Below are 24,178 nucleotides of genomic sequence, written 5' to 3'. Positions count from 1 at the left end.
CTGCTTTTTAATTTCTTTATGCTTGGGGACTGCTAGTAAATGGGATGGTTATCCTTGAGGCATCCCTTTCTGTTTTAGACAAAAAGTTGTCTTTTGAAATAAGCTAAAGAAAAGCTACAGGGGGCAGTGGTCACTGGGCTTGTTGGAGGAATAGCAAGGGTGGGATAAAAACTAAGTTTGGATGTGAAAGTGAGAGCCCAGGCAGGAAGTAGGAAGCATGTAGGTCAGTTGCTCTTTGTGTAGCACATCGGGCAGATATTAGTTGATGTGTGATCTTTTACTAATGAGAGTAGAAGAGGGCATCTAAGAAGAAAGTAGAAGAGGAGAGACCCAAGAATAGCTATTTTAAGGGGAATACAGAAGAAGGAGCCTTTCCTGACAAAACAATGGGGGAAAAACCTAAAGGAGATAGTGTCCCAAACCAAGGATGCATTGCCAAAGGTAAGCAGAAATTCCTGACTTGTGAAATGTGATTAAGGTTCTGCCTTATACATTGTTCTGAGGGAAAAGTGAAATCATGTCAGCAAAAATCTTATGTGAACTGTAAATGTGTTACATAAATGAAGTAGCTCCGCCACTCCAAAAAGAAAGAATAAATAAAAAAATAGAGGTTTTTTCCATGGGATGATCCAAGATGGCAGACTAGAGGGTGACTGCATCTCCAGTCACTCCAGAAACCAGGATTCAAGAAGGGGAGGCATTGAGAGACTCGAACTAAAATAAAGCCTCAGGGTAAGTATCTCCCACCCGGTGAAGCTCGGCCCCGGAGGCAGGCCAGGATTCGGGTGGATTATTAGAGTAGGACAGAGCAGATAGAGTCTTCCCCAGGCAGCCTTGCACACTCCAGCAGTGGGCTCCTCCCACAGGGCCAGATTCTCCAGCATCTCAGAGCAGGCTCCCTAGTGAGAGCCTGCCTGCACAGAACCAAGCTTCAAGTCCCAGAACCAGGGCGGCGAGTTCCTGCCCACAGGTTGCTTCAGAGACCAGGACAGGGCAGCCAGGGAATTCCCCAAGCAGCCCGCAGCCCAGCCCCCTCTTGTGGGAAGCGCCTTTCCAGGCTAGCTTCTCGGAGCAGACCCCCCAGTGAGAGCCTTTCCACACAGAGCCAGCTCTAAGTCCTGGAACCAGTAGCGGGCTAGGGGCAGTGTTCCTTGGAAGCACTGCATTATCAAGTTACTCCAAGACTTCAGGCTACTTAAAGCAGGAAGGTGATACACTGGAAATCTACAGGGACACTATAAGCCAAGAGAAGAATTCTGCAATATCCCAAAGTCCCACTGACATCTGACAAATATGAGAAAACAAGAGAAGAAAATGTCCCAAACAAACCTAGATACTATATCAATAAAACCCAATGACAGCACAGCAGAAGAAATGTCAGAAAGGGAGTTCAGAATGTACATAATTAAAACAATCAGGGAAGCAAATGAGGACATGACACAGCAAATGCAGGCATTGAAAGAGGAGATGAAAGAGCAAATGCAGGCATTAAATGATCACACCAATCAACAGTTAAAGGAGCAAATATGGGAAGCAAGAGATCATTTCAATAAAGAGTTAGAGATATTGAAGAAAAACCAAACAGAAAACCTTGAAATGAAGGAAACAATATACCAAGTTAAAAACTCCATAGTAAACTAAAAGTGAAAGGATGGGAAAAACCATACCATGCACACGGACACAGCAAAAAAACTGGAGTATCCATCCTCATTTCAGATAATGTGGAATTCAAACCAAAACTAGTCTGAAGGGACAAAGAAGGACATTACATACTGCTTAAGGGAAGCATAAATCAGCAAGACATAACAGTCATAAACATGTATGCCCTGAACATTGGCTCATCCATGAACATCAAACAAATCCTTCTCAATTCCAGAAATCAAATAGACCACAACACAATAATTCTAGGCGATTTTAATACACCTCTCTCACCGCTGGATAGATCGTCCAAACAAAAGTTGAATAAAGAAACCATAGATCTCAATAAAACAATCAACAATTTAGACTTAACTGACTTATATAGAATATACCATCCAACAAAGAATGAATACACTTTCTTCTCAGCAGTACATGGATCCTTCTCTAAAATAGACCATGTTTTATGCCACAAAGCTACTGTTAGCAAATACAAGAAGATAGAGATACTACCTTGTACTCTATCAGATCATAATGGATTGAAATTAGAAATAAATGACAGAATAAAAAACAGAAACTTCTCCAATACCTAGAGATTAAATAATAAACTATTATATGATGAATGGATAACAGAAGACATCAGGAGGGATATAAAAACTTTTTAGAAGTAAACGAGAACAAAGACACATCATATCAAAATCTATGGGACACTATGAAAGCAGTACTTAGAAAAAGATTTATTTCATGGGGTGCATTCAAAAAAGAAGTCAAAATCAACAAATAAACGAATTAACACTACAGCCTAAAGCCCTAGAAAAAGAAGAGCAGACCAACACCAAAAGAAGTAGAAGACAGGAAACAGTTAAAATCAGAGCCCAAATCAACGAAATTGAAACAAAAGAAACAATAGGAAAAATTAACAAAATAAATAGTTGGTTCTTCGAAAAAATAAACAAAATTGATAAACTGTTAGCCACACTAGCAAAGAGAAAGAGGGAGAAAACTCAAATTACTAAAATTCGGAATGAACAAGGAAATATCACAAGGGACATGAGTGAAATACAAAACATAATTAGAGGCTATTTTGAAAATCTATACTCCAACAAAACAGAAAACCTCGAAGACAGCAACAAGTTTCTAGAGACATATGAATTACCTAAACTGAACAAGGAGGACATACACAACTTAAATAAATCAATTTCAAGCAATGAAATACAAGAGGTCATCAAAAGACTACAAACAAAGAAAAGTTCAGGACCAGATGGGTTCTGAGCTGAGTTCTACAAAACCTTTAAAGAAGAGCTCATTCCAATATTTCTCAAAGTATTCCATAATATAGAAGAGGAGGGAACCCTCTCAAAACCATTCTATAAAGCCAATATCACCCTGATACCTAAACCAGACAGAGACACACCATGGAAAGAAAATTTCAGACCAATATCCTTAATGAACATCAATGCAAAAATCCTCAACAAAATTTTAGCAAATCACATTCAAAAATATATTAAAAAGATAGTGCACCACAATCAAGTGGGTTTTATGCCAGGGATGCAAGGTTGGTTCAACATCTGAAAATCAATAAATGTCATTCACCATATCAAAAGACTAAAAGTTAAGAATCACATGATTATTTCAATAGATGCAGAAAAAGCAATTGATAAAATACAGCATCCCTTCATGCTCAAAACACTAGAGAAAATTGGGGTAGTGGGAATATTCCTTAACATTGTAAAGGCCATCTACGCTACGCCCATGGCTAATATCATTCTAAATGGTGAAAAACTGAAAGCATTCCCCCTAAAAACTGGAACAAGACAGGGATGCCCTCTTTCACCACTTGTATTCAATATTGTTCTTAAGACTTTAGCCAGAGAAATTAGACAAACCAAAGAAATTAAAGGGATACGAATTGGAAAATAGGAACTCAAACTATCCCTGTTCGCTGATGACATGATTATATATTTAGAGGAACCTGGAAATTCCACCAGAAAGCTCTTAGAACTCATAAGTGAATTCAGTAAAGTAGCAGGATATGAGATCAATGTTCATAAGTCCAATGTATTTTTATACATAAGTGATGAATCTTCAGAAAGAGAAATTAAGAAAACTACCCCATTCACAATAGCATGGAAAAAAATAAAATACTTGGGAATCAATCTCACAAAAGAGGTGAAAGACCTCTACAATGAGAACTACAGAACACTAAAGAAAGAAATTAAAGAAAACCTTAGAAGATGGAAAGATCTCCCATGTTCTTGGATAGGCAGAATTAATGTTGTCAAAATGGCCATACTACCCAAAATGCTATACAGATTCAATGCAATTTCAATTAAAATCCCAATGGTGTACCTTACGGAAACAGAGCAAGCAATTATGAAATTCATCTGGAAGAATAAGAAACCCAGAATAGCGAAAGCAATCCTCAGTAGAAAGAGCGAAGCAGGGGGTATCTCAATACCAGATCTTCAACTCTATTACAAAGCAATAGTAACAAAAATGGCATGGTATTGGTACCAAAATAGACAGGTAGATCAATGGTACAGAATAGAGGACATGGATACAAACCCAAATAAATACAATTTTCTCATACTGGACAAAGGTGCCAAAAATATGCAATGGAGAAAAGATAGCCTCTTCAACAAATGGTGCTGGGAAAACTGGAAATCCATATGCAACAGAATGAAACTAAACCCCTATCTCTCACCCTGCACAAAACTCAACTCACAATGGATCAAGGACCTCGGAATCAGACCAGAGACCCTGCATCTTATAGAAGAAAAAGTAGGTCCAAATCTTCACCTTGTTGGCTTAGGATTAGACTTCCTTAACAGGACTCCCATAGCACAAGAAATAAAAGCAAGAATCAGCCACTGGGATAGATTCAAACTAAAAAGCTTTCTCTCAGCAAAGGAAACTATCAGTAATGTGAAGAGAGAGCCTACACAGTGGGAGAATATCTTTTCCACTCATACTGCAGATAGAGCACTAATTTCCAGAATCTATAAAGAACTCAAAAAACTCTACACCAAGAATACAAATAACCCAAACAACAAATGGACTAAGGAAATGAACAGACACTTCACAGAAGATGTACAAGCAATCAACATATATATGAAAAAATGTTCAACATCTCTAGTAATAAGAGAAATGCAAATCAAAACTACACTAAGATTCCATCTCACATCAATTAGAATGGCGATTATCAAGAACACAAGCAACAATAGGTGTTGGAGAGGATGTGGGGAAAAAGATACACTCATACATTGCTGGTGGGGTTGCAAATTAGTGCAGCTACTCTGGAAAGCAGTATGGAGATTCCTTAGAAATCTTGCAATGGAACCACAATTTGACCCAGGTATCCCACTCCTTGGCTTATACCCGAAGGACTTAAAATCAGCATACTACAGAGATGCAGCCACATCAATATTCATAGCTGCTCAATTCACTATAGCCAGATTGTGGAACCAACCTAGATGCCCTTCAATGGATGAATGGATAAAGAAACTGTGGCATATATATATACAATGGAATATTACTCCAACATGAAGAATGATAAAATTATGGCATTTGCAGGCAAATGGATGAAATTGGAGGATATCATGCTAAGTGAGATAAGCCAATCTCAAAAAACTAAAGGATGAATGATCTCACTGATAAGTGGATGAGGACATATGAGAGGGTAGGAGGGTTTAGCATTAGGGTTAGGTTTAGGTTTAAGGTTAGGGATAAGGAGGGTGGTAAGAATGGAGGAAATAAGGACTGTATAGAGGGGAAAGAGGGGTGGGAGGGATGGGGGAAGGGAAAAAAATAACAGAATGAATCAAACAACCTTGCCCTATGTGAATTTTATGATTTTTTATTAAAATAAATAAATAAATAAATAAAAAATAAAAAAATAAAATTAGCATACTACAGTAAGACAGCTACATCAATATTTATAGCAGCTCAATAGCTAGATTGTCAAAATAACCTAGATGCTCTTCAACAGATTAATGGATAAAGATATTGTAACATATATAGATAATAGAATATTATTCAGCCATAAGGAAGAATAATATTATGGCATTTACAAATAAATGGATGGAATTGGAGAATATCATGCCAGGTGAAATAAGGCAATCCCAAAAAACCAAAGGCTGAATGTTTTCCCTGATTAGGGATGATGATATGTAATGGGTTTGGGCAGGAGGGGGGTGACAGAAGAATAGAGGAACATTAGATTATGTAGAAGGAAATGAGAGAGAGGGGGTATGAAAAATGATGGAATGAGACAGACATCACAATCTTATGTACAGATATGATTACACCAATGGTATAAATCTACATTGTGCACGAACAAAAAGAAAAAGATGTACCATACTTGTGTACAAAGAATCAAAATGCAGTCAGTAAAAATTATAAAAAATTAATAAAAATTAAAAATAAAAATAAAAAAAGAAGTAAAGTAAATGAGATTGAGAGAAAAATGTTACTAATAGAAATCAGCAGAAATTATGTACATAAAATGTTCCTTAAGAAATAAGGTCAGAGAAATTGAAAATGTGAAAAAGGAAAGCTATCAAACATTCAGAAGCACAATCATTTCCAAAGATTAGTACAAAAACATTGAAAATAAAGCATATATAATCAAGTTTCAAAATTCACATACAAATTTTGAGATGATCAAAAGATAAGAGATGTAGTGCTGGCCATATAGCTCATCTCGTAGAGTGCCTGACTCTCATCTGGAGACCCAGGTTCGAGTCCCCAGCCCTCTGTGATTGTGCAAATACCAAAGAAACAAGCGAAAAGAAAAGAGATGAATCACTTACAAGGACGTCTATATAATTATTAGTTGATTTTTTACTGGAAGACTTCCAGGAAAGAATTGGAATACATAATCCAATGAATGAAAAAAATACAAAAGAAAAAATCTGACATCCATAAATACTGTATCCAAAAACACTGTTTTTCAATAGTCAAGGAAAAGAAAGCATATCAAGATACACAAATGCAAAAAAAGTTTCTGACTTCTATACCTGTCCTACAAGAAATTCTATAGAGAATCCTTTCAACTGAATGTGAAATAAATCTTCACAACACAAATCAATTGAAATCTCAAAACTTTCTGGTAAAAGAACAAATACAAACAAATATGAACTCCATTACACTGTAATGATGATACATAACACAATTTTGCTATGGAATTTCAAATACAAAGGCAAGGCTCTCCTAAACCTGTTAATTAGCATACAATATAAAATAGTTGTGAAATGAATGACAACTTTAAGTAGATATGCAAGGATGTTGATTGTTATATGGAATTTAAGTAAATTTAGTATCAATATGTAATGTAGTTTAAACTTAAACAGTTAAATACAATCTCAATTTAATGGCATAATAACAATAAAATATATAAAAAGAAAATGGTAAGACTTGAAAACATGTCACAATAAAAAACTATGAAGCAAAAATTAACATGAATTAAAAAGTAGGGAAAACAATTATAAGAACTAGAGAAAACAACTTACAAAGTAATAATAATATATCCATTATTTTCAGTAATTTAAGTATAAATGGATTATTATTAAACACCAATCAGAACACAAAACATGACTAAGAGGATTAAATCTCAAAATTCCTGTTTGGTCTCTACATGAGATTTTATTTAAATTTATGACCAATTTTAGTAAAAGTGAAATGATAAAAAGGATATTACATGAAAATAAGAAAAAAATGAAATCAGAAATGGCAATAATCATGTAAAATAATTAATCAAAAGTTATGTGAGATAAAAGGCTTTCTAAGTGAAAATATTTTGAAAAGAGACAAACTAGAATATTATATAAAGATAAAAGACACCACTCTCTAAAACCTTAAAATACTAGTAAATACATGTTTAACTCACATCATACTTCCATACACAGAGGCTACCTTGAGGGAATTGATAGAAATAGTGACACAGTAATATTTAGAGACATCAATCTCCAATGACTGAAACAGAAAATAAAACCAGGCAGAATTGGAAACAGGGACTAGAAGACTTCAGGAACTAGTATAAATCAACTAGACTTACAGATCCAACCTTTTCAAAAGCTCATGAAACATTCTGGATTGGACAGCTTAAAAGCAGAAAATACCTTAAGAAATGACAATATTTAAATGACTTTATACACATACTATAGGAAATTAGAAATCAAAAGGGGAATTGATGTGGGGGATCAGCTCAGCAAACTACAGTAACACAGCCACATCAATGTTAAAGCAGCTCAGTTCACAATAGCTTGATTGTGGAACCAACCCAGATGCCCTACCACAGATGAATGGATAAACAAACTCTAGTATATATACACAATGGAATACTATTCAGCCATAAAGAAGAACAGTATTATGGCATTTGCAAATAAATGGATGGAATTGGAGAATATCATGCTGAGTGAAATAAGCCAAGCCCAAAAAACCAAAAGCCGAATGTTTTCCCTAATAAGCAGAGAATGATATATAATGGGTGTGGGGAGTAGGGAATAAAATAATGGGGGAACTTTAGAATATGTAGAAGGAAATGAGAGGGAGTCAAGTATGAAAAATGGTGGAATGAGACAGACATCATTACCCTATGTACATGTATGATTAAATGAATGGTATGAATCTACATAGTGCACAACCATAGAAATGAAATTACGTACCCCATTTGCGTACAATGAATCAAAATGTAGTCTGTAAAAAATTAAAAGCTGACTTGCTTTCTCTCCTCCTCACTTTTCCACTCTCTCTAGCATGCACCCTTTCTTTTTTCCTCTCATTTTCTCTCTTACCTTGCAGGGAGACACTCTGTTTGCTTAATAAACTCCCTTATGTGACTTCCCTTGTCTGGCTTGGTTTTCATGGGTTTTCTTACATTGATGCTGTGACTTGGATGGGCTCTTCCACTGTCTCTTAAGCAACCAATCTGATACCCCAGTGCCCCCCCCGGTCACAGACTCACCTTCCATTTTGCCCAGATGCTCTGCTCTGCATGAATCACCGGACTTCAGATTGGTGAGTCCCCTAGGCGGGTTCCCATTGGCCAATATAAATACTCCTCTGCCAACCTGAGAAGTGACCATTGATCTGGGACCCTCGAGGTGGCTGTAATGAAGCACCTACCCCTACATGCCTTTACAACCTGCTCTTCCCCAACCAGACTTCTACCATGGAAGCCTCGATTGACCCAATTTCTAAAAGGGAACTCCAAACTGCTTGACTCACGCTGCCCCCTTCCAGCTCAAAGAAACCAGAGAGGTCATCACCACCTTTTCCTACAGCAGTAAAGAAGTTCCTAAAATTAGAGGGGGGAATAAAGCCAGAATTGAGGGCAGGCAGTTAGTGTAGAAATAGGGGATGAGTCAAACTGAGGAAATGAAGCCCATGAAAAGCATCTGTTTCTGGAAGTCTGGAAGTTGAAGACTGCCCCTGGGAGTTTTTTTTTTTTTTTACATCTCAACTGCAAAACCAGCCCTAGACACTTAGGCAGGATGGAGAGATAAGGTGGGAAAGAACTGGAGATCAAAAGATTTTCTTATAAAAACAGAAATGGGGGAATGTAATACAAAGCTGCTCCCCCACCCTTTCTGTTACAGCCATTTCCCCACCTCCCAACTTCTTGTCAGTCTGTGACCATCCTAGCTAGCTATTGGTTCATCAATCAGCTTGCAAATATCCTTCTCTGTTATTGGTTCCCTGTTAGCCCGATGGAATTCAACTGCTTAAACATAGCTTCCCCGCCATCACTTCTCTTGCTTTCTCTCTCTCCTACTCACTTGCTTTCTCTCTCCTTCTCACTTTTCCACTCTCTCTAGTGCACCCCTTCTCTTTTCCTCTCATTTTCTCTCTTACCCTGCAAGGAGACACTCTGTTTGCTTAATAAACTCCATTAAGTGATTCCCCCCCCCAAAAAAAAATTAAAAGCTAAAAAAATAATTAAAAAAGGGGAAGTGGCATTTAAAACTCCAAAAATGTGTGGTAATGCTGCACTCTTAAACATGGGCTCATTCAAGAAATGAAAGATAAAATTAGATATTGTCTATACTAACCAAATGATCTACAGCCTCCTGGTACAAGCTAACAAAATTCCAATATTATTTTTTTCAAACACAAAAAGACTATGTTTAAAATCCTGTGGAATTACAAGTGCTTATAAACAGTTCAAAAAATTACTCAAAATAGAAACAAATTTGAGTAATGCTTTCTGATTTAACAGGGAATAAAAGCTATAGTATTCAATAGATTAATATAGACATGGACACAGAAAAATAGCCATATGGAACACAACAGAGTCAATCCTCACTTATATGTGTGACTTAAGACATAGTTACACACTTGCAATCATTAAATCATTCAAGAGGGCCAACAGGGGTAGCAAAAAATGAATGTCCTTTCATTTGCGTGAATGAGGGCAATTTGGAAAAAAAAAAAAAACTATAAAATGTTTTCCAACTTTACAAAGATGAGAAATTGCATACCAACTTTCAAAAGGATTCATCTTAAAGACATTATGCTTACTGAAATAACCATTCATGAAAAGCCAAATCTTGTGTGATTCTACTCATGTAAGACATCTAAAGGAATAAAACCCTTTGCACAGAAGGAATGGTGTTTGTGATGGGAGACAAAGGAGCACTTGTTTTTTGTGTGGAAATCCAACTTTATTTTGGGAGATGTAAACTTCCAAGAAGGATGTTGCAAAACAACCTCAATTAGAAACTACTAAACAATACTTCAAATATTGAAATAGTAGGTTTAATTTTATGTGGTTTCATTGCATTTAAAATTTAAAAATATATAAAAGATAAACAGAAATGTAAAAATATTTGAAAGTCTGACTTTAAAATGCTAAAATCTTTATCCTGGACAAAAGAAGAGTTTTTTTTTTTTTTAACTTTATTTATTTTTATGTGATGCTGATAATTGAGCCCATGCCTCATACTTCCTAGGCAAGCACTCTACCACCGAGCCCAACGCCAGCTCCTATTGATGCTTTCTTTGAGGAGTCCTTTTTATAATTCTATTTTTATTGTAAACAAATGGGATACATGTTGTTTCTGTTCATACATGGAATAACAGCATACCATTTGCATATTCATATATTTACAGAGTAATGATATTTGATTCATTCCATTATTTTTTCCTTCCTCCACCCTCCCACCTCTCTTTTCCCTCTATACAGTCCCTTCTTCCTCCATTCTTGTCCCACTCCCACCCCCCATTAAGTGTCATCATCCACTTATCAGTGAGATCATTCCTAAAAGAAGAGTCTTCATCAATAAAAATATGATAAGCATGCTAGTAATTCTGGCTGAGCGAAAGGCTGAAGAAGAATTGCAAATTTGAATCCAGTTTGAACACCTTAGCAAGAATCATTTAAAAATAAAAATAAAGTGGGGCTACAGATGCAACTAAGGATTAGAGCACCCCTTGGTACAAACCTCAGTATATGTACATATATCCACATATTTTAAGTAGATAAACTATACAAATACCTAGATAGAGAAAAGAAGACACAATATGCAATCATAAACAAAACAGGAGCAATATGCATGAAAGCAAATAAAATATGTAATTCTAAGAGAATAGGCACATGGTTCATGCATATTTCAACTTACATTGATCCAAATTGTGAAGTAAAGCCAGTTTACTTTCAATCATAATGCATACGTTACAAAAATAAACACATTATTCATTGATGGGAGGAAAACTACATGTAAACAGGCAATCTATTCTAAAAAATGGAACACACACATAGGCACAAGAATGATAGAAAATTCAATTCATAAAATTATCAATTATCATATTACTTTAAAAATCCCATTTTACAATAATAATTTTCAGTCATAACTATGCACTCACAAAGAACTGGAATTATAAGGAACATTCATTACATGTCACAGAATATTACAGAAAACCCAGATCAATAAAAGATCCTGAGAAGAAAATCTAAATGAATATTTAAATCATATTAGAGAAACTGTTTCAGGATACTAATATATTGCAATGATTTATCCTAGAGATATTCACAAATGTAAATATGTATTCCAGTGGCCTTCAAAATAAATAGAGATGCCAGACCACGCAGATCCTAACAGACAAAGGGGGGTACTTTGGCTGTTACTTTGAATATACTCAGGGATCACTAAGGGAAAGAAGAACCCTAAAAGGATTTGAAATTATGATAAGCATATGGAAGTGTATGCCCTTTGTGACTGCAAGACAGAGAAAAATAGGTTTCTGAAATTCATTTCTGTTGGATTAGAGTTTCTCAATTAACATATTAAAGTGTCATTTCCTCCTTCACATCAGGACCTATGATCAGTAATGCTTGGTTTTATCCATATCTACCCACCTGTATATATGGCTGCTCTTATATTTTGGATGTGAAGTATCCCCAAAAGCCCATGTATGAGATGATGTGAGGAGGTTGGGGGTGAAGTGATTGGGTTATGAGAGCATTAATCCAATCAGAGAATTGCTCCTTGGATAAAATTAACTGAGCTCTAGGTAGCTGTGGTCTGGTAAGGTTGGCTGGAGAAGGTGGGTCATTGGAGGCACATCTCTAGGGCATCTCTGAATCTGCTCTCTGGAGTCCATATCTCTCAGTTTTCTTATCATCATGTGAACCATGATCCCCCATCAAACCCTTTCATCATGTTGTTCAGCCTTTGTGAAGCCCCAAGAACTGGAGCTGGCTGTTTATGAACAAGGACCTTTGAAACCATGAGCCAGAAGTAAACTTTCCTCCTTAAAATGATCTTGCCAGATCTTTTAGTCACAGCAGAAAAAGAAACTCATTAAAACAACTAGTGGGCTGGAAATATAGCTCAGTTGGTAGAGTTAGTGCCTCACAAGCATAAGGCGCTGGGTTCAATCCCCAGCACCGCAAAAAAGATAAACAACAACAACAAAAAATAAAAACTAGTGTCTCTTGTCTCTTTAGATTCCATGGATCTTTCCTTTAGTCCATAAAGGTGACTAGGAATGACTTGGAGAGAGTGAGAATTGTTCACTGGAAAATGGAGTGACTGTTGGGAATCCTCCATGTAATTACTGAGGTGTATGTCCTACTACTATGTTTATTAGAGTAAGACCAGGTTTTGGAAAATTATTTCTCCAAATATTGTTTCCTGATAAACCCATTAGAATATATAAAAAACATTTCACTCTTCAAATCCTAAGCATAATTTCCAAGAAACAACAGTAAAGGGAATGAGTCAAAGATAAGGAAATATATTGGATTTTAAGGGGTAGGTCACAATATATTATCCTGTTGAATTTCTTTTTTTGTTACTTTTTAAATTTATTTTTATTGTAAACAAATGGGATACATGTTGTTTCTGTTTGTACATGGAGTAACAGCATACCATTTGCATATTCATAAATTTACATAGAGTAATGATGTTTGATTCATCCCAGTAGTTTTTTCCATTCCCCCACCCCTCCAACCTCTCTTTTCCCTCTGTACAGTCCCTCCTTCCTCCATTCTTGTCCCACTCCCAACCCCATAAAGTGTCATCATCCACTTATCAGTGAGAACATTCCTCTTTTGGATTTTTGAGATTGGCTTATCTCACTTAACATGATATTTTCCAATTTCATCCATTTGCCTGCAAATGCCATAATTTTATTATTCTTTATAGCTGAGTAACATTACATTGTATATATATACCACAGTTTCTTTATCCATTCATCAACTGAAGGACATCGAGGTTGGTTCCATAGTCTGGCTATTGTGAATTGAGCCACTATGAACATTGATGTGACTGTATCTCTGTAGTGTGCTGATTTTAAGTCCTTTGGGTATAGGCCGAGGAGTGGGATAGCTGGGTCAAATGGTAGGTCCATTCCAAGTTTTCTAAGGAATGTCCACACTGCTTTCCAGAGTGGCTGCACTAATTTGCAGTCCCACCAGCAATGTATGAGTGTACCTTTTTCCCCACATCCTCTCCAACACCTATTGTTGCTTGAGTTCTTGGTAATCGCCATTCTAATTTGGGTGAGATGGAATCTTAATTTAGTTTTGATTTGCATTTCTCTAATTACTAAAGATATTGAACATTTTTTCAAATATCTGTTGATTGCTTGTACATCTTCTTCTGTGAAGTGTCTGTTCATTTCCTTAGCACATTTGTTGATTGGGTTATTTGTATTCTTGGTTTAGAGTTTTTTGAGTTCATTATATATTCGGGAAATTAGTGCTCTATCTGAAGTATGAGTGGCAAAGATATTCTCCCACTCTGTAGGCTCTCTCTTCGCATTGCTGATAGTTTCCTTTGCTAAGAGAAAGCTTTTTAGTTTCAATCTATGCCAGTTATTGATTCTTGCTTTTAATTCTTGTGCTATGGGAGTCCTGTTAAGGAAGTCTGATCCTAAGTCAACAAGGTGAAGATTTGGACCTACTTTTTCTTCTATAAGATGCAGGGTCTCTGGTCTGATTCTGAGGTCCTTGATCCATTTTGAGTTGAGTTTTGTGCAGGGTGAGAGATAGGGATTTATTTTCATTCTGTTGCATATGGATTTCCAGTTTTCCCAGCACCATTTGTTGAAGAGGCTATCTTTTCTCCATTGCGTATTTTTGGCACCTTTGTCTAGTATGAGAAAATTGTATTTATTTGGGTTTGTATCCATGTCCTCTATTCTGTATCATTGATCTACCTATTTTGGTACCAATACCATGCCATTTTTGTTACTATTGCTTTGTAATAGAGTTGAATATCTGGTATTGCGATACCCCCTGCTTCCCTCTTTCTACTGAGGATTGCTTTCGCTATTCTGGGTTTCTTATTCTTCCAGATGAAGTTCATGATTCCTTGCTCTATTTCTGTGAGGTACGTCATTGGGATTTTAATTGGAATTGCATTGAATCTGTATAGCACTTTTGGTAGTATGGCCATTTTGAAAATATTAATTCTGCCTATCCAAGAACATGGGAGATCTTTCCATCTTCTAAGGTCTTCCTTAATTTCTTTCTTCAGTGTTTTGCAGTTTTCATGGTAGAGATTTTTTACATCTTTGGTTAGATTGATACCCAAGTATTATATTTTTTTTGAGGCTATTTCAAATGGAGTTGTTTTCCTCATTTTCCTTTCAGCTGTTTCATCGCTTGCTTGTAAAAATGCTGTAGACTTATGCGTGTTGGTTTTATAGCCTGCTATTTTGCTGAATTCATTGATGAGGTCTAGAAGTTTTCTGGAGGAGGTTTTTGGATCCTCTAAATGTAGAATCATGTCATCAGCAAATAGTGACAGCTTAAGTTCCTCTTTTCCTATTCATATCCCTTTAATTTCTTTAGTCTGCCTAATTGCTCTGGCTAGAGTTTCAAGGACAATGTTGAATAGAAGTGGTTAAAGAGGACATCCCTGTCTTGTTACAGTTTTTAAACAGAATGGTTTCAGTTTTTCTCCATTAAGAATGATGTTGGCCACGAGCTTAGCATAAATAGCCTTTACAATATTCAGGTATGTTCAAACTATCCCTATTTTTTCTAGTGTTTTCAGCATGAAGGTGTGTTGTATATTGTCAAATGTTTTTTCTCTGTCAATTGAAATAACCATATGATTCTTATCCTTAAGTCTATTGACATGATGGATTACGTTTATTGATTTACTGATCTTATACCATCCTTGCATTCCAGGAATGAACCCCACTTGATCGTGGTGCACAATTTTCTTAATATGTTTTTGGATACAGTTTGCCAATATTTTGTCAAGTATCTGAGTATGTATATTCATCAAGGATATTGGTCTAAAATTTTCTTTCCTTGATGTGTCTTTTCCTGGTTTGGGTATGAGGATGATATTAGCTTCATAGAATGAGTTCAGTAGGGTACCATCGTTTTCTATTTCCTGGAACACTTTGAGAAGTATTGGAATGTGTTCCTCTTTGAAGGTCTTGTAGAACTCGGCTGAGAATCCGTCTGGTCCAGGGCTTTTCTTGGATGGTAGATTTTTAATGGCTTCTTCTGTTTCATTGCTTGATATTGATCCATTTAAATCGTGTATGTCCTCCTGGTTCAGTGTGGTAGGAGTATATGTCTCTAGAACTTTGTCAATATCTTCAGTACTTTCTATTTTGTTGGAATACAGATTTTCAAAGTAGCTTCTCATTATGTTCTGTATCTCAGTGGTGTCTGATATTTCCTTTTGAATCATGTATTTTAGTAATTTGAGTCTTCTCTCTCCTCTTTGTTAGTGTGGCTAAGGGTTTATCTATTTTTTTTTTCTTTCTCAAAGAACCAACCTTTTGTTATAGCAATTTTTTGAATAGTTTCTTTTGTTTCAATTTCATTGATTTCAGCTCTAATTTTAATTACTTCCTATGTTCTACTACTTCTGCTGTTATTCTGTTCTTCTTTTTCTAGGGCTTTGAGCTGTAATGTTAGGTCATTTAATTGCTGACTTTTCATTCTTTTCTGGAATGTGCTCCATGCAATGAATTTTCCTCTTAGTACCGCTTTCATAGTGTCCCAGAGATTTTGATATGTTGTATCATCATTCTCATTGACCTCTAAGAATTTTTTAATCTCCTCCCTGATGTTTTTGTTACCATGTTTCATCCAATAGCATACTATTTAATCTCCAAGTGTTGGAGTAATTTCCTTTTTTTACTTTGTCATTGATTTCTACTCTCAGTCCATTATGATCTGATAGAAAACAAGGCAGTATCTCTATTTTTTTTTTTTTTTTTTGCATTTCCTCAGGGCTGCTTTGTGGCATAACATATGGTCTATTTTTGAGAAGGTTCCATGTGCTGCTGAGAAGAAAGTGAATCCACTCGTTGATGGATGGAATATTCTACATATGTCCATTAAGTCTAGGTTATTGATTGCGTTATTGAGTTCCATGGTTTTTTTGGTTGGATTTTGTTGGAAGATCTATCTAGTGGTGACAGCAGTGCGTTAAAGTTGCACAGAATTGTTGTGTTGTGGTCTATGTGATTCTTGAAATTGAGAAGGAGTTGTTTGATGTACAGGCATGCACCACTGTTTGGGGTATAAATATTTACTATCGTTATGTCTTCCTGATTTATTGTTCCCTTAAGTAGTATGAAATATCCTTCTTTATTCCTTCTGACTAACTTTGGCTTGAAGTTCACTTTATCAGATATAAGGATGGAAACACCTGCTTTTTTACTGGGTCCATGTGTGTGGTAGGTTTTTTCCCATCCTTTCACCTTTAGTCTGTGGATGTCCTTTCTATGAGATGAGTCTCTTGGAGGCAGCATATTGTTGGGTCTTTCTTTTTAATCCATTCTGCCAGTCTATGCCTTTTGATTGATGAGTTTAGGCCATTAATGTTCAGGTTTATTATTGAGAAATGATTTGTATTCCCAGTAATTTGGCTTATTTTTGGTTTTTACGTTGGCTTGGTTTCTCCTTTAAGTGGTTTTTATCTAAGGTAGTTCCTCCCTTTGCTGACCTACATTGTTGTTTTTCATTTCCTCCTCATGGAATATTATGTTGAGAACATTCTGTAGTGCAGGCTTTCTATTTGTAAATTCTTTTAACTTTTGTTTATCATGGAAGGATTTTATTTCATCTTCAAATCTGAAGGTTAGTTTTTCTGGCTATAGAATTCTTGGTTGGCAACCATGTTCTTTCAGAGCTTGAAATATGTTGGTCTAGGCCCTTCTATCTTTTAGAGTCTGGGTTGAGAAGTGTGATGCTACCCATATTGATCTCCCCCTATATGTAATCTGATGCTTTTCTCTCTTGGCCTTCAACATCCTATCTTTCTTTTGAATGTTAGGCATTTTCATTATAATGTGCCTTGGTGTGGATCTGTTGTGATTCTGTGCATTTGGTGTTATGTAAGCCACTTGTATTTGATTTTCCATTTCATTCTGCAGGTTTGGGATATTTTCTGATATTATTTCATTGAATAGGTTGTTCATTCCTTTGGTTTGTATCTCTGTGCCTTCTTCAATCCCAATAATTTTTAAATTTGATCTTTTCATGATGTCCCATAGTTCTTGGAGATTCTGCTCATGATTTCTTACCATCTTCTCTGTTTGGGCAACTTTATTATCAAGATGAAATATTTTGTCTTCATTGTCTGAGGTTCTGTCTTCCAAGTGGTCTAGTCTGTTGGTGATGCTTTCCATTGAGTTTTTTATTTGGTTTATTGTCTCCTTCATTTCAAGGATTTCCATTTGGTTTTTTTTTTTTTTTTTTTTTTTTTTTTTTGAGAATCTCTATCTCTTTGTTGTAATGATCTTTTGCTTCCTGCAGGTGCTCTTTCAGCTTATTGGTATTATCATTCATTGCCTGCATTTGCTCTCTTATCTCATCCTGTACTTTGCGAATCATCTTAATCATGTATAATCTGAAGTCCTTTTCTGACATTTCTTCTACCATACTGTCATTGGATTCTATTACTATAGAATCTAGATTTGTTTGGATCATTTTCTTCCCTTGTTTTTTCTTGTTGTTCATGTATCTTCCCCTCTAGCAGTGCAGGTCTGGGGTATTGCAGATTTCCCCCTATAGGCTTATAGTGGCCCTATAGGTTTCCAAAACCCTTTCTTTAAGGGGAGATCAATATTAGCAGTGCCCAAACCAGACACTATGCAATCCTAGACCAAGTAGCCCCTATGGGTACAATAACATCATGTAAATTAGGGAAAAAGCGACTCTGAGGGAACAGGTAAACAGAAGGAAAAGAAAGCAAGAAATGTAATGAATAAAAAACTTAAATTTTTTTTTAAAAAAGGAGAAAAAAAGAAAATCTACTGTATATAGTCATATTGTAATGAAACCTCCCAGTGTTCAGTAGCCTGATGTATGAGTGGTACCTGAGAAAGAGCTTCAAGCCTCCAGGAGGCATCGCCGGATGGGATTTGCCCCACCCAAAGATCGGAGCTACAGCTTCCAGGATTATCCAAGATGGCTGTTCTGGCTTCCAATGTGTTGGCAAATGGAGAGCTGCAGGTCAGGGTGGACGTGGTCAGCTGGAGGCCCTGGAGACAGGATGCAGTTGGTCTGGCAGGGGTCCTGGGGGTCTGGTGTGTTTGGTGTGGTTGTGGGATCCTGGAGGCTGGGTGCAATCAGTCAGTCTGGGGTCCCGGTGATAGGGCGCAGTCAGTTGGTTTGGGCGTCCTGGCAGCAGGGAGCAGTCAGTTGATGTGAGGGCCCCAGAGGCAGGGAGTGATTGGTCCAGCTGAGGGATCCTGGAGACGGGACTTGGTCAGTCTGGCCAGGGGTCCTACGGGGCCTGGCTGTTGTCTCAAAATGGCAGCAGCCACGTGTAATCAAACCTGCAGGTACTGTGACAGTAAACTTCCAGGCAGCAGCAGGCAGCTGGTTCTTCAATGGCGGTCTGCTGTCAATCTGTTGGCAGCTGTCGGACAATCGGGAGGTGAACCTCGAGCGTTTGGTGATGGATAGGGGTAAGGCAGGCGATGGACAGGCGAGAGGCAGGCAAATGGCGGATGATAGACACCTGACAGTGAGCAATCTGCTTTCAAAAAAGGCGTCGATATGCTGGCAGACTGCAGATCATCACAGCAGACAAATGGGGTAAAGAACAGGGGATCGATAAGGAGGAAAAAATGGCCTCACCAAGAAACAGATATCCTCTGCTTAAATCCGGTGTTGCAGAGTGACAAGGAACGCAGCCTCCCTCTAGACTGCCATCTTGGATCCTCTGAATTTCTTTAACTAATCTGACGGGAGGGGTGTACATCATATCAAGAAAGAATGAGGTTAAACATAAAAAGAAATATAATTAACATTTTCCTGTCTATATCAATAATTTCCCAATATATTCCCATGAAAGTAAGTATGGGAAACTCATTTGTGCACAGTGGAACCTACCAAGAGATACTCTACAAAGAAAGGATATTCAATACTGATAGTGAATCAAGATTCTGAAGGGAAGCTCTCTCACCCAGAAAGACCAGGTTTCTGTAGCTCTCCAACATCACATCTCTGTATAATTTCTGCTGAGCTGGGTCCAGGCATTCCCATTCCTTTTGAGAGAAATCAATGGCCACATCCATGAATGTCAATGGTTCTTGAAATAAGAATATGTGTATAAATGATACTTTGACCACATAATTATTCACAGAGATTTTACCTTAAACCAATTAGATAAGAGAACTGGTTGTGACATAAGATGAGGAACCTCAATGATTCCATAAGACACTTTTTAACAAAGCTTGCTTGTCTAATGTATTATGTAACTCTGAGGTAAGAGAAAAACAGAAGTCCCAAAGAAGTGTATATCCTACAAATTTGTGAATTAAAATGTAAAATTAAAATAAAACAATATATTGTATATTATGTATATTTCTCACATGAGAAAGGTATACTGAATTAGATGATTGTTTCCCAAATAGTAATGAGCACAAACATGGATTGGATGCATTGTTAATGCATATGGGGTCAATAGTCTGGAAAGGTCTGGGTTTTTGAGTATGTAGCAAGCTCTCTATTGATGCCAGTGGCACTGGTCCAAGAATAACAATGAGGTAGTACACTAAAATGAGTTCATTCATGAATCTGAATTCAAATATTTTCAGCAGTTTGTGCATTTTGCTACAATAGCAAATAGCAACAAGAATCCTTTTTGATCATTTCAAATATATACCTATCACTCCAAGAGTTTCTCAAATCTTAATGCATACACCCAAATAATCTATTGACAGTGGTAACACTTTTTTTTTGTAATCTTTGAGGACATGTCAAACATCCAACTAATGCTCTTACTGGGTTGTTTTGCAAGTCAACCTGGCCTACAATTCATAAAAAGGAACATAAAATGTCAAAATATAGTCTGAAATTAAAAGAATTTTCAGAGCAGTAATTGATAACTATTATAACTGAGAAGAGTAATGCAAACACATTAAGAAGGCAATAAAATCAAGCCGATTAAATTTTACATTTTAGTACATATGCGAAAAGAAGAACATTTTATGCACTAAAACAAGTCAACCATTCTTGTAAATGAAAGTAAAAGTAATCAAGTGTTTAAAATTATAATTCAACTTGGGATTGATGCTTTTTTATGACACTGCTGAGATATAACATTTAAGAACAGAATAAAAAGCGTTAGAATTACTGAGTGTTCTATTTTGTTTGATATATTTCACTTATCTAAGAAATATATTTTCAAATTTTAATGTACTGAGAAATAGGCTTTTGTAACTATTTCTTCTACTGAAAATGTAAGGAGATGAGAATGTGTATGCATTCATAATGAGGTGGTATAAAATGAAGACATACAGCACTCTGGTTTCCTTCAAGCCTACAGTTACAAAGCCATTTTTTAGTAAACAAACATGAGAGTTTTTGTTCTCCAAAGCAAGACACAAGTAAAGAAAAATTAAAAAAGAAGAAAAGAAAACAATTTCTGTATAGAACAAGGTGGTTTACATAGAATAATTAAAAATTTCTAAGGAGATACTTAATAATAAAGACAAATTCATTATCATTATTGGGAAGAATCTGGCAGATAAATTTATATAAAGAGTCAATGTACCAAAGGTTCAGCATCATGGTTTCAATACAAGTGGCCATAAGGAAGCAAAATGAAATAAAAAGTAGAGCATAATACAATGTCAATCTTATTCTGATAAATGTTGTACTTGTAGTTTGATCTGTGCACATGTTCCATGCTATAGAAGTGCTAAAAGATGATTGAATAACACTTTAATATTCTAGAGAGTGAGTCTCCCCTTTTCCTGGTTTGATTTAGTATAATGAACATATTCTAATATAAACTACAAGTAAGCAATTCTGATTTAATGGAAGGGATGCCAAAAGATTCAAAATTAATGTCATCCATTATGATCTTTTAAAACTGAGGGAAAGATCACTGAATTGGGCTCAAAGAATTTTGTCCCCATGGAGACCACAAGGGTCAATTCTATAGACATTGGTGGGAAAGATGAAGATGGACTCTCAGAGCATGGGTTTACAGCTGGAACCTCTTCCTTGCTCCCTATGTCAACTTTTCTCCCAGTCCCCTCAGGCTGATTCTCAAGGTTAATATGGTGGACATCAAGTTTGTCAGAGTAAAGGAAGTGATGGATTAAACCCAGTGGCAGTGTTGGAATCTTCCCATGTCACACTTGGACAGGACTCCTTCAAGGAAGATGGACAGAGGAAAAAGTGTGCTGGCACCAAGTGAGGGCTTGGCACAGGGTGCTGGAAAGTTCAGAGGACCTAGAGGCCCAGTTAGCAGGACATGCCTGGAGGGCAATAAACTCCTATGGCCATGAGAGTCTGCAAAGCCCACACAAGGGACAGCAGTCCAAACTTCATGCCTGAGCCAGTGGAAGCACAAAGACAAAGACATTCATAATCTGTCTCCCATGTGGGACTGACACAGCCCCATTAAGCACATGGTGGGCAGTTTGGGAGAATGGTGGACAGAGTAGCCCAGTTTTTTTCAGGACGACATGAAAGACAGGACCCAACTTGTTTCTGAGGTGAGCTGGTTCATCTCCATCCCTCAAGACTTCAGACATGCACAAAGCTGCCGGATGTCCTGCTGGCTGAGAACTTTGGAAATCTTCCTCTAGTGAGACTGGGCAGTTGTGGTAGGGGAGGGGTGGGGGTTTCCTTGAGAAATAAGCTGAGGAGTGGATGGATGGGGATTTCCAGAGACTTCAGAGTCCATGCTTGTTCTGATAGGAACCATGATTCAATGCTCCAAATTTAGGCTAATTTGTCAAATGAGGTAGTTCCATCCTGACTCCTGTAGGCAGGCAAGACAAAAACAGGCCTTGCCAAGACTCATGTGGATGATAAGGGGCCAAGAAAAGACAGATTTGCACACCCTGAATGCAATAGAGAACAATTCTTTTCTAATTATTCTCTTTCAAAACTTATGTTACCATAGGCAATGAATGGAATCCTCTTTTAATGTGCATTTTGTTAATTTTTGAAGTTGATGGAGCATTCAGATGGAATGTAAAAAAATATAAACATTTTCTCACTTCCTTAGCAATATTTAATGACTCAAGAATAGCAAATGCAAACTCTATGGTACTAACACATTTTAAATGTCAAAGAGAAAATATGTTCAACACTACAGGTCATGAATCCATCACATGAATAAAACTGAAGTGTGAAGATTAAGGGGATACTTGTATTATAAAGGGCTACAAATTAACTATTCTGTAAAGGAAATAAAGTAATTTAAGACATGTTACCAAAAAATAAATAAATAATAGTAAGAAAGGAAGCTTGCAAATTTAAAATACATGACATTTTGGAAGGAACATGGATCCCTCACACCTGAAACACACCTGAAAACCAGCTACATCTGCCTCTTCTTCTCCTTCTCTGGACTTTTTTCTCAGGAGTGATTACCTACAATTCAAATCTCGTTCTTAAAATCTGCCTGTACATGTATCACAACACTAGGACCTTCATAGAACTCCTTTGTAGGCTCAAGACTAGTTTTAGCTGGAAGTCATGGAGTTCAGGTCTTTCCTCTACATAATTTTATTGATACAGTTTGAATGAGAAAATATCCACTGTGATTGTGAGTAAAAATATTCCAATTCAGTGGGTTTTGCTTATGTTCTTTTGTACTACGTATTGAACCCGGGAAAACTGACTGAGTTATGACTGAGCTACATCAATAGCATTCCTTATAGTTTTGTTTTTATTCTGAGACTTGGCCTCACCAAATTGTGAAGGCTAATGTCAAACTTCTAATTCTCCTCCAGTAGTCTCCTGAGTAGCTGGGATTACAGGTGTGCATGACCATGCCTGCCCAAACTCTAACTTTATGTGTACAAGAGGAAACAAATGTGTAGGGTGTTTATAATATATTCAAGAGGAAAAAGCACAAGTATTTATACTTTTCAGAAAATATATATGTAATTTTTGTTGCTACCTTCATAGCAATAATTACTTATTAGACAATTAATCCAATTAATCTTTTGTGAGTGATTCTAGGATTTGCCAAGTACTTCAATCATATATGATTATTTTAGTCAGTTATTTTGCTACTGGTGACTAAAGACCTGTCCCTAAAAATTGTAGAGGAGAAAAAGTTTAAGGGCTGATGGTTTCAGAGGTCTTAGTCTATAGAAGGTTACAAACCAAGAAAAGACAGTGCTAATTGTTAGACCTACTATTCAAGTCCACACATTCTGTCACCTCCATTTCTCAGGGTTTGACATGAGTTTGAACATCAGCAGTGGAAGAGGGAAGCAGAGAAAAAACAGCTCATATTGCAATCAGAAAGAAAAAAAAGAGAGAGAGAGAGAGAGAATCTCCACTCTGCATGATAAAAATACATATCCCAAAGTCATGCTCCAATTCCAATCTCCTCCACCTACACACTACCATCCAGTTACCGCAGTTAATTCCAATCAGGGCATTAAATACCTGATGGAGTTAAGACTCTAACAACCCAATTACTTCTTCTCTGAAAAGCTCTGGCATTTTCTCATAAGTGAGCTTTTGAGGAACAACTTACATGCAAAATATAACAATGATTTAGCATAAATACTGCAATATCAAGAATAGGATATATGATTGACAGTCACAAAACTTAGGAGAGACAATCGGATGTGG

At 36.7% G+C, this 24,178-nt stretch overlaps 1 protein-coding gene across 1 annotated transcript in view; it reads right to left on the bottom strand.

The window, feature by feature from the left end:
- The window catches only part of LOC306650413 (zinc finger protein 519-like), a 135,635-nt gene that overhangs the window by 32,765 nt on the left and 78,692 nt on the right, over positions 1-24,178 (bottom strand). The window contains exon 1 of the transcript XR_013760915.1: positions 19,530-19,687. The gene's annotated coding sequence lies outside the window, so the exon portion shown is untranslated. Of the gene's footprint in view, positions 1-19,529 lie in introns of the transcript that reaches the window.

Source organism: Sciurus vulgaris (assembly GCF_902686455.1).
Source record: "Sciurus vulgaris genome assembly, chromosome: 19".
NCBI classification, from domain to species: domain Eukaryota; kingdom Metazoa; phylum Chordata; class Mammalia; order Rodentia; family Sciuridae; genus Sciurus; species Sciurus vulgaris.
This window is presented reverse-complemented; position numbering and strand designations above follow the sequence as displayed.